Raw genomic sequence first — 9,351 nt, 5'->3', positions numbered from 1 at the left:
AGAGTGGACACGTGGAACCATTGCACCAATTCAGGCTGATGCATGGGAAGTCTCTAACTGCACCTTAAGTCACAAAGGGCACATCGCCTGCTCTGGACCATGCAGTGGAGCACTTCAGGGAAGCACAGCCTGTTTGCCCCATGGTGCTGGGCACCATGCCCTTGTAAGCAAGTTTATTGGTATCACTTTTGAGAGCCTCCATTTGGGGACGAAGGGTACACAGAGTAGATGAGCTGCACTATCCTGTGGCATGCCCTAGCACAGCCTAGAGACAGAGCAACCGTACCAGAAGACTGCATGCCCTTCTCTCCTATGAGATCAGTCTGAGCTGACGTAGCATGGGGGCGGCCTACACTGATGTTGCCCCAGTGGGAAACATTAGAGGGTTCCCATTTCAATCCACCACAGAAAGAGAAGGGAAACACAGGGGCACAGCCTTGCAGGGGATGATGAGTCCTCATTAGTGGAAACCCCTCTTCCCCAGCTCCGTTACCAGAACCCCTCCAGCATATGCAGCTTCCCCAAGAGATCTTTCACCAGTGACTGGAACAACATCCTCAAGGGTTTTGCATCAACTGGGGCAACCTCCAGGACAGAAGCTTGGAACAGAGGTGCAGTAGAGAGTATATATTTTGCCCTAGTAATATGCATATTTCACTGGCTAGTTTTATGCCTTAGGGATCCATTTAAGGCAGACAAACTAATGGGAGATATGTGTGCTTGAAGGCAGGCAATGGCCCTGAGTTTTTTGCTCTAGCTTTGGGGAAAAGGCTTCCTTGTCCATAGCCTAAATCTCTCCAGAGGAAGGGTGCTAATTATCTTTATCCTCCCATGTAAAACACCTGCAAGGCATTGCTTTTAATTTAGGGTCATCCAGCATTTGCCACTACCTGCTGTCTAGGCTCGTGCCTTGCTGCATTGGCTCAGAGGCAGACTGGGAAGCAGATGATACTGAGGACTCCTGGATTCACAGTCTGTTCTGGTTTCCTCTCTGCACCAGATGTGTTGTGCATGGCTCTTTGCACAGCAGCAGGTATGTTGCTGAGTAGCTCAATGCAGCTGCTTGTCTGGTATGGTAGGTTCAGGATAAGGCTGTGACCCTTCCCTCATCTGTCCCCACAGATCATGTGGCTCTTAGTTTCTATAGGTGATCAAAAAGCAGCAAGAAAAACCTTTTGGGGTAGTTCTAGGTATGCTTATAGTCTGCATGACTAGAGCATGAAGCTGCTTTGTAGTCTTTCATGCATTTATTGTTGCAAGAGGCCTGGGAGTTGGGGAAGTGCTATGCTCCTCCTTTTGGAGATGGGGAACTGAGGCATGGATGTCCATGCCCAAAATCTTGCACCTACCAACCTTGCCCTGGTTTGTTCAGAACCAAGACTCTCCACCTTCCCAAAGAAGTATTGTAGTCATTAAGTCCCTTGGGACAGATCTCCAGGTACCTTCCCCAAGTACTTGGGTTTCAGCAGCACCTGGGCCAAACAGCCTTATAAAACACAGCTCCTGAATACTGCAGAGGGGAATGGAAGAAGGGCAAAAGCTCCTGCCTCCCTCCTGCACTATCGCATGCTTTGGTTTTGGTACTGAAATATTTATTGGCTTGAAATCAGAATGGGGAATGAAGGCAGTGGATCTTCCCAACTGAAGAACAGCTGGGAGACTGGGGAGTGGGGAGGAAGCAGAGGAAAACTGATGTGCTCACCTATGTTTCATCTGGACTCGGGGCAGATCCACCTACCTCTCACCCTGCTGAGATGGCAAGAGACTTCCCCGCACCTTGGCCTCTGACCCATATTATTTTCCTCCTGCTTATCTTGGGCAGCCACAACCATCCCAGCTGCAGATGTAAAAACCCAAGTGCATTTTCCTTTGCTATGGGTTGGGTTGGGTTGGGAGTAGGGTGTGGGAAAGTAAAGCAGCATAAATATAGTAATGAGGGAGAAGGAAGGGAGCAGGGATGTGGGGGGTGCCCAAGTGCCTGTGAATTCCCATGCAGGCATTAGGAGAGGGATAACTGGCAGATGAGATGCTGCCAGGCAATGACTGAGCAGCAATAACTGCAGAAACATTTGCCTGCTCAATCTTACCCCTTCTTCTTTCACTTGGAAAGAGGTTGCCATGTGCTCCCCCCCCCCCCCCCCCCCCCCCGGAGGGGGGGGGGGGGGGGGGGTCTCATCACATTCAATGCTTCATTTCTACCTGAGGTGAAATCCTAAAGGCAGCTTTGGATTCCAGTCAAAAAGGCAAGGGATAAGGCTTGATCCTAGCTGCCCGCTCTGAGCCATGGCTCTGCATTGTTCCCCAGCCAGAACTTGGCCTCTCTGCCGCGTGTCTGTGGAGCAGTAGCAGGAGGTAGAAATGCGTAAAGCAGCTATGATGACACTGGATCTTGAGTTAAGGCAGAGGCATCTGGGCCCTGGAGTCCCATCGTTCAGCCTGTGGATCACAGACCAGCGCACTGCACACAACACATGCTGACTCCAGCCTTGCATGTTGCACGCAGTGCATGGAGCCCATCTGGGGCACTTGTTGCATGTGGTGCCTGTACCAGCCCAGCCCTGCATGCTGGATCCAAGGCCAGCCCAGATTGGGCCCATACATTGGCTCCATGTATGGTCTGGCACAGGTGCTAGATGTGTGTGCCCCAAACTGGCCCCACACACCATGGGTAGCACACAGCTCAGACTGGTCCCACCTGCTTCATATACCTACAGAGTCAGAGCTGGTGGGGTTCATGGAGCACAAAGTCAAGCAGAAGATGGATGCTAAGTGATTTGCCCAAGGTCATGCAGTGAATCTGTGGCAGAACTCAGACCTCCTGGGGCCTCTGCTCCTTAAGCACAGGGCCATTCTCCCTTCCCTGTTGCCCAGCCTTTCCCAGAATGCACTGAGCACTGTCCTTGAGCAACTGGCTAGAGTAGGCACAGATAACCCTGAGTACCAGATAACTGAGTAGGCACAGATAACCCTTTGACTGCCTTCCCTCCTTCAACTGGAGTTGAAAACCACAGAAATAGGCTGCAGCTTCCATTCTTGTCCCCCATGCGCCTGTAGGACTCTCGTTGTATCCATCAGTGCCAGCCAAGAGGAGGAGCCATATATTTGCTGATTCCATGCTCCCGGCATGCTAAAAGTGACTCTTTGCGGGAGACTCCCCCTGGGAGTGTAATGTCTATTTGCCTTTCATTGCTTGATGGAATAGACCCTGCATGCACACACACCAGTCCCATGGTGGGAAGTTTGGGAACCACTGCACAGCGCTGCCGGCACACCTGATCTGCAGTACGGCCTGCTGTTTGTTCCTGGCACTGCTCCGCTCACATGCCTCATTCCTGATCTGTACCTCCCTCTTCCCCCTCACCCTACCACCCTGGTATTCTGTTCTGCGAGCTCACAGCCCTTTCAATGCACCTTCATCCTGCGCTGGAGCCCCTCACTGCTAGCTAGGTCCTCTAGCAGCAACACCAGATGCATAAGAACCTGTAAACTGCCATTGACTGAGTCGGACCATATGTCTGTCTTGTCCAGTATCCTGTGTCGCATAATGGCAGAGAGTGGATGCTGAAAGGGAGAGTGAACAGGGTAACACCAGAGGTTTTTTTCCCTCTCTTCCTTTCCTACTTGCAGCTGCCAGCATTTTGGGTCTGGAAGTTCTGATTTGGAGGCTGTGCCCCTAACTCCTGTGATCAAAAGTTACTGATACCCCTTTCCTCTGAGAATTTGTCCAATCCACTTTTGAAGCGAGTTAAACTGTCAGCTTCCACAACATCTTGTGGCAATGAGTTCCACACTTTAATTACACGTTATGTGAAAAGGAACTTCCTTTCGTTAGTATTAAACTTACTGCCCTATTGTTTCATTTTATGACCCCTAGTTCGTGTATTGTGAGAGCTGGTAAATAATCCCTATTTACCTGCCCATTTGCTTGAGTGCAAGGTTCTTCTGTAGTTCCTCACAGTTGCCTTCGTCTTTAACACTTTTAATAATGTTGTGTCATCTGCAAATTTGACCACCTGACTACTCACCCCCTCTTCCAGATCATTTATGAATGTGTTTAAAATGGCACCATTCCCAACACAGATCCCTGGGGGGACACCTCTGTTTACTACTTCCCATCCTGAAAACTGACTCTATCTTCACTCTTTGTTTTCTATCCTTAAGCCAATTTCTGATCCATGAGTGGGTCTCCCCTACAATCCCATGATGACCTAACTTCAGTAAGAGTCTCTGACTGGGGACCTTGTCAAAGGCTTTTTGGAAATCCAGATCTACTATGTCATCTGGATCACTCTGATCCACCTGCTTACTGACATCCTCAAAGAGCTCTAGTAGGTGGGTGATGTATGCTTTCCCCTTGACCAAACTGTGCTGATTCCTCCCCACCAAGTCATGTTCATCCACGTGCTCAAGATTTTTTTGTTGTTGTTGCTTATGATTGTTTCTGCCCATTTCCCAGGAATATAAATTAGACTCATTGGCCTGTAGTTCCCTGGGTTCCCTCCAGTCCGTACCAAGGCTGTTTTTAGAGATGGGTTGTATACTACTGTTCAAGAGCTCAGCAATTTCTGTTAGGAGCTCCTTCAGGACCCTAGGGTGAATGCCATCAGGACCTGGTGCTTTGCTACAGTTTAGTTTTATCCATTATTTCTATGACCTCATCTACTGAAACCTCAATTTGGGTCAGCTCCACACTTCTCCTTAGAGACGAGTGGATCTGGTGAGGAAATCTCTCTAACCTCTTCCCCAGTGAAGACAGATGCAAAGAATGTGTTTGGTTCTCAGCAAAGGGTTCTCTGGTTTATCACTGAAAATGGAAAGAAAAGAAACTCTCTCTTCCTCGCAGGAGGGTTAAAGGAATTCCCATATGCAATGTATCCAGCTGTGAAATATCATCCACTGACTGGTTCAATTCAAGCCATTTGCACCACAAATGCACAGGGGACCTATTCTGCCATGAATTCAGGTGAGGCTTAATCCAAAATCCAAGGAATTGCGGAGACACTAAAAGCAAGGGATGTAGTTGTCATGGGCGATTTTAATTACCCGGACATCTGCTGGGAGGAGCAGTCAGCCGGGACGGACCGCTCCAGGAGGTTCTTGGCCGAGTTGCAGGACCTCCACTTGATTCAGGAGGTGCACAGTCCCACCAGAGGAGATGCCCTGCTGGACCTGGTCCTGGCCGCAGGCGACGACCTGGTAAGAGGCCTCCAGGTTCTTGACCACCTGGGCAATAGTGATCATCGCGTGCTGGAATTCACCATCCAGCGTAGAGTGTCAAGGGCCCGCAGCAAGGTGGTGGCCCTAGACTTCAGGAGGGCCAACTTCAGTGAGATGAGGAGATTAGTGGGAGAGGAACTGGGGTCCTTGAGGGCAGAGGAACTCAGCGTCCAAGAGGAGTGGTCGTTCCTTAAGGAAACGATACTCGGGGCCCAAGGGGTGTCCATCCCGACAAGAAGCAAGGGGGGCAGGAGTGTCCGGAAGCCCCCCTGGCTCACCAAGGGTGTCCGGGAATGCCTGCTTGCCAAAAAGGCGGCGTACGCCCGGTGGAAGGGGGGTGTAATCTCCAAAGAGGAGTATACCTCCTCTGCTCGGGCCTGCAGGTGGGCTGTTAGGAAGGCCAAGGCGGATATAGAGCTCGGATTAGCGTCCAGGATTAAGGATAACAAAAAGTCCTTTTTCAAATATATTGGGAGGATGAAGAAGGCGCCGGGTAATGTGGGGCCCCTGCAGGATATGCGGGGCAATCTGGTGGTTGCGTCAGAGGATAAAGCGGACCTCTTTAACCAATTCTTCACCTCCGTTTTCTTGTGCAGGGACCGGGACTTCCCTGCTGTGATAGAAGCCGGACGCGAGGGGATCGCCTTCAGACCTCAGGTTGGGGAGGACCGGGTTAGAGAGCTTCTGGAGGGGCTGGACGCGTTCAAGTCAGCGGGTCCGGATGCTCTCCACCCCAGGGTGCTGAGGGAGCTAGCTGGGGTTATTGCAGGGCCCCTGGCACGGCTCTACGAGCGATCGTGGTGCTTGGGCCAGGTGCCAGACGATTGGAAGGTAGCTAATGTGGTCCCCATCTTCAAAAAAGGGAAAAGGGAGGACCCGGGCAATTATAGGCCCGTCAGTCTTACCTCAATCCTGGGGAAACTCTTTGAGAAGATCATCAAGGAGCACATTTGTGATGGGCCGGCATCCGAGATGATGCTCAGGGGCAATCAGCATGGATTTATTAGGGGGAGATCATGTCAGACCAACCTGATTGCCTTTTATGATCAGGTCACAAAGGCCATGGACGCAGGTGTCGCGGTGGATGTAGTCTTTCTGGACTTCAGCAAGGCCTTTGACACCGTCTCTCACCCCATCCTAATTAATAAACTAGGCGACTGTGGCATAGATGCCTACACAGTCAGATGGATTGCAGATTGGCTGAAGGGTCGCACTCAGAGGGTGGTGGTGGATGGATCATACTCGACTTGGGGGGAGGTGGGTAGTGGAGTCCCCCAGGGCTCGGTCCTGGGGCCTGCGCTGTTCAATTTCTTCATCAGCGATCTTGATGTTGGGGTGGAAAGCAACCTGTTTAAATTCGCTGATGACACCAAAATTTGGGGGGAGGTGAGCACGCTAGCAGGGAGAGAGAGATTGCAGAAGGATCTGGATAGGTTACAGGGGTGGGCAAACAGGAACAGGATGTGTTTCAATACGGACAAGTGCAGGGTGCTGCACTTGGGTAGTAGGAACCAGCAGCACACTTATACGATGGGGAACTCCCTACTTGAGAGCACGGAGGCGGAAAGGGATCTTGGTGTCATTATTGACTCCAAGATGAACATGGGCCGACAATGCGAGGTCATGGTTGGCAGGGCTAACCGGACCTTGTCGTGCATCCACAGGTGCATCTCGAGTAGAGCCAGGGAGGTGATCCTCCCCCTCTATGCGACGCTGGTCAGGCCGCAGCTGGAGTATTGTGTCCAGTTCTGTGCGCCCCATTTCAGGAGGGATGTGGACAACATGGAGAGGGTCCAGAGGAGGGCCACCCGCATGATCCGGGGACAACAGGGCAGACCCTACAGTGAGAGACTGCGGGACCTGAACCTATTCAGCCTCCACAAGAGAAGGCTGAGGGGGGACCTGGTGACCGTCTATAAACTCACTAGGGGGAACCCGAAGGGTTTGGGGGAGACGCTGTTTCCCCTAGCCCCTGCTGGCATAACAAGGAGTAATGGGCACAAATTGATGGAGAGGAGGTACAGATTGGACATCCGAAAAAACTACTTCACAGTTAGGGCGGCTAGGAGCTGGAACCAACTTCCAAGGGAGGTGGTGCTGGCCCCTACCCTGGGGGTCTTTAAGAAGAGGCTGGATGCCTACCTGGCTGGACTCATTTGAGTCCCGTTTTTGTTTTTAGGGTTTTTTGTTGTTCTCCCGCCCTGGCGGGGGGTCGGGCTAGAAGATCTATTAGGTCCCTTCCGACCCTAAAACTATGAAACTATGAATCTAGCTGGAAGATTCCTATTGACTTCACTGGTCAACCGGATCAGGCCCATGTCTGGCAAAAGGGTTGATGGCACCAGGACAGAGGCGAAAGATGCAGAAAAAGGCTTCTTCTCTGTGGCAGAGAGCACCTCACTGGAGGAGGCACCAGCAGCCTCAGCAGAAGAGTTTATTAATAATAATAATGATTATTTTATCTCTTCCCTAATTAGAAAGCTGCAGATCCCAGGTGAGAGGTGAAAAGAACTTTTCCCATTAATCTTGCCAACGCCAGCAGTGAGCAGAAGCTGTTTCTTTAATGAAAGGTCCTGCCACTGCTTTAGTGCTGGCTTAATGACTTGGATTTGGGGTGCCAGAGCTGTAGGGGTGAGGAAAGCAAGAGCATTTTGTTCTAAGAAGGTTTCATTTGTTAAGCATCCAGGCCTGAACTGCGCTCATGTCATTAGAAAGAGTTGGGCTCACAGCACCAGGGAAGGTTGTAATTAAAAGCAAAGCACAAAGATAAACTCTTGGAGCTGGTAGGAGCATGACACTTAACAATGGAATCATTTAACACTATCTGATCCTGGCCCCAAGCCCAATGTCCTGTGAGGGCTCTTGCTGGGAGCACAAGGTTGTTGCTCTTTGATGCAAGTATAAGCAGAGGCAATACATGAATGGAAGTGAAGCTAAATAGTGAGCAGAGCCCTCTAATGAGATGCACCAAGACCTCACCATTAGTATATAATATATACCATTAACAGACATTATGTGGCTGCCCCAACTAGGAGATGTTGCTGACTCCAGTATCAAGAACAAAAGAAATTGGTATTCTTGGGTAGGGTCCAGTAAGATTTCCATAACAGCAGCAAGGTACTAATGGCAGACAAGTTTCTATGGGTAAATGTGGTATCGTTTATTAGACCAACTAAATAGTTGGAAAAATGTTCTTTACAAGCTTTTGGGCACAAACGTCCTTCTTCAGACATAGGAAGAGTCTGCTGGTGTTTGTATGCTCGCGTGGGGGGATAGAAGCTTAAGCCAATATGCAAAATGCAGGTACCGATGGCATTACCAACAGGCATAGGGTTGTGTTCCAGCATTCCCCAAATAGCTTCTAATATCTCAAGGCTAACTTATCAGGCTATGCTCAGCCCTGCTTTGGAATAAGATACTGGCCTGTAATAACTAGAGAGTTGCTTGCAAATCAAGAGACAGGATTCCTCTGCTCCATTCAGTACTAATGAGGCCTCACCTGAAGTTCTGTTTCCAGCTTTGGATCCCACACTTCAGAAAGATGTAGACAAATTGGGAAGAGTCCAGCAGAGAGCAATAAACCTGATTAGAAGTCTGTGAACTATGATATTTAAGTAAAGGTTGGAAGAAATGGGGTTACTTAGTCTAGAGAAGGGAAGACTGAGAGTGTGTGTGGGGGGGGGGGGGGGGGGTGAGGATTTCATACCTGTCTTTGAATTTCTGAAGAATGGTTATGGTGGGGGCAGTGATAAATTATTCTCTGTGGCTGCAGGGAACAGGAGAAGGAATAACAGTTATAAATTACAGCAAGGGAAATTTAGGTTGGATTTTTAGGAAGAAATTTTCACTATGAGAGGGGTTGAAACCCTAGAACAGATTTCTTAGAAAGATAGTGGATTTTCCATCTTTGGAAGATTTTAAGGGCAAGTTAGAGAAGCACCAGTCTAGAAGGCAGGGGTGATCCTGCCTTGAGCAGGGGGTTGGAATAGGTAACCTTTTGAGACCCTTCCAGTTCTACTTTTCTATGATTTTGTAATTCTGCAATGAGACATCATCTGTGCAATACATAGATTCATAGATGCTAGGGTCGGAAGGGACCTCAATAGATCATCGAGTCCGACCCCCTGCCTAGGC

General features: G+C 49.8%; 1 long non-coding RNA gene across 1 annotated transcript in view; it reads left to right on the top strand.

The window, feature by feature from the left end:
- The first annotated feature begins 906 nt into the window (after positions 1–906).
- LOC102380175 overlaps positions 907–9,351 on the top strand; it is a 16,161-nt gene continuing 7,716 nt past the window's right edge. The window contains exon 1 of the long non-coding RNA XR_324151.1: positions 907–1,033. This is a non-coding gene — a long non-coding RNA (uncharacterized LOC102380175). The remainder of the gene's footprint in view (positions 1,034–9,351) is intronic.

This window comes from Alligator sinensis, unplaced genomic scaffold (assembly GCF_000455745.1).
Source record: "Alligator sinensis unplaced genomic scaffold, ASM45574v1 scaffold492_1, whole genome shotgun sequence".
Classification (NCBI taxonomy): domain Eukaryota; kingdom Metazoa; phylum Chordata; order Crocodylia; family Alligatoridae; genus Alligator; species Alligator sinensis.
Note: the sequence above shows the minus strand (reverse complement) of the source record. Positions and strands in the feature narration are given on the sequence as shown.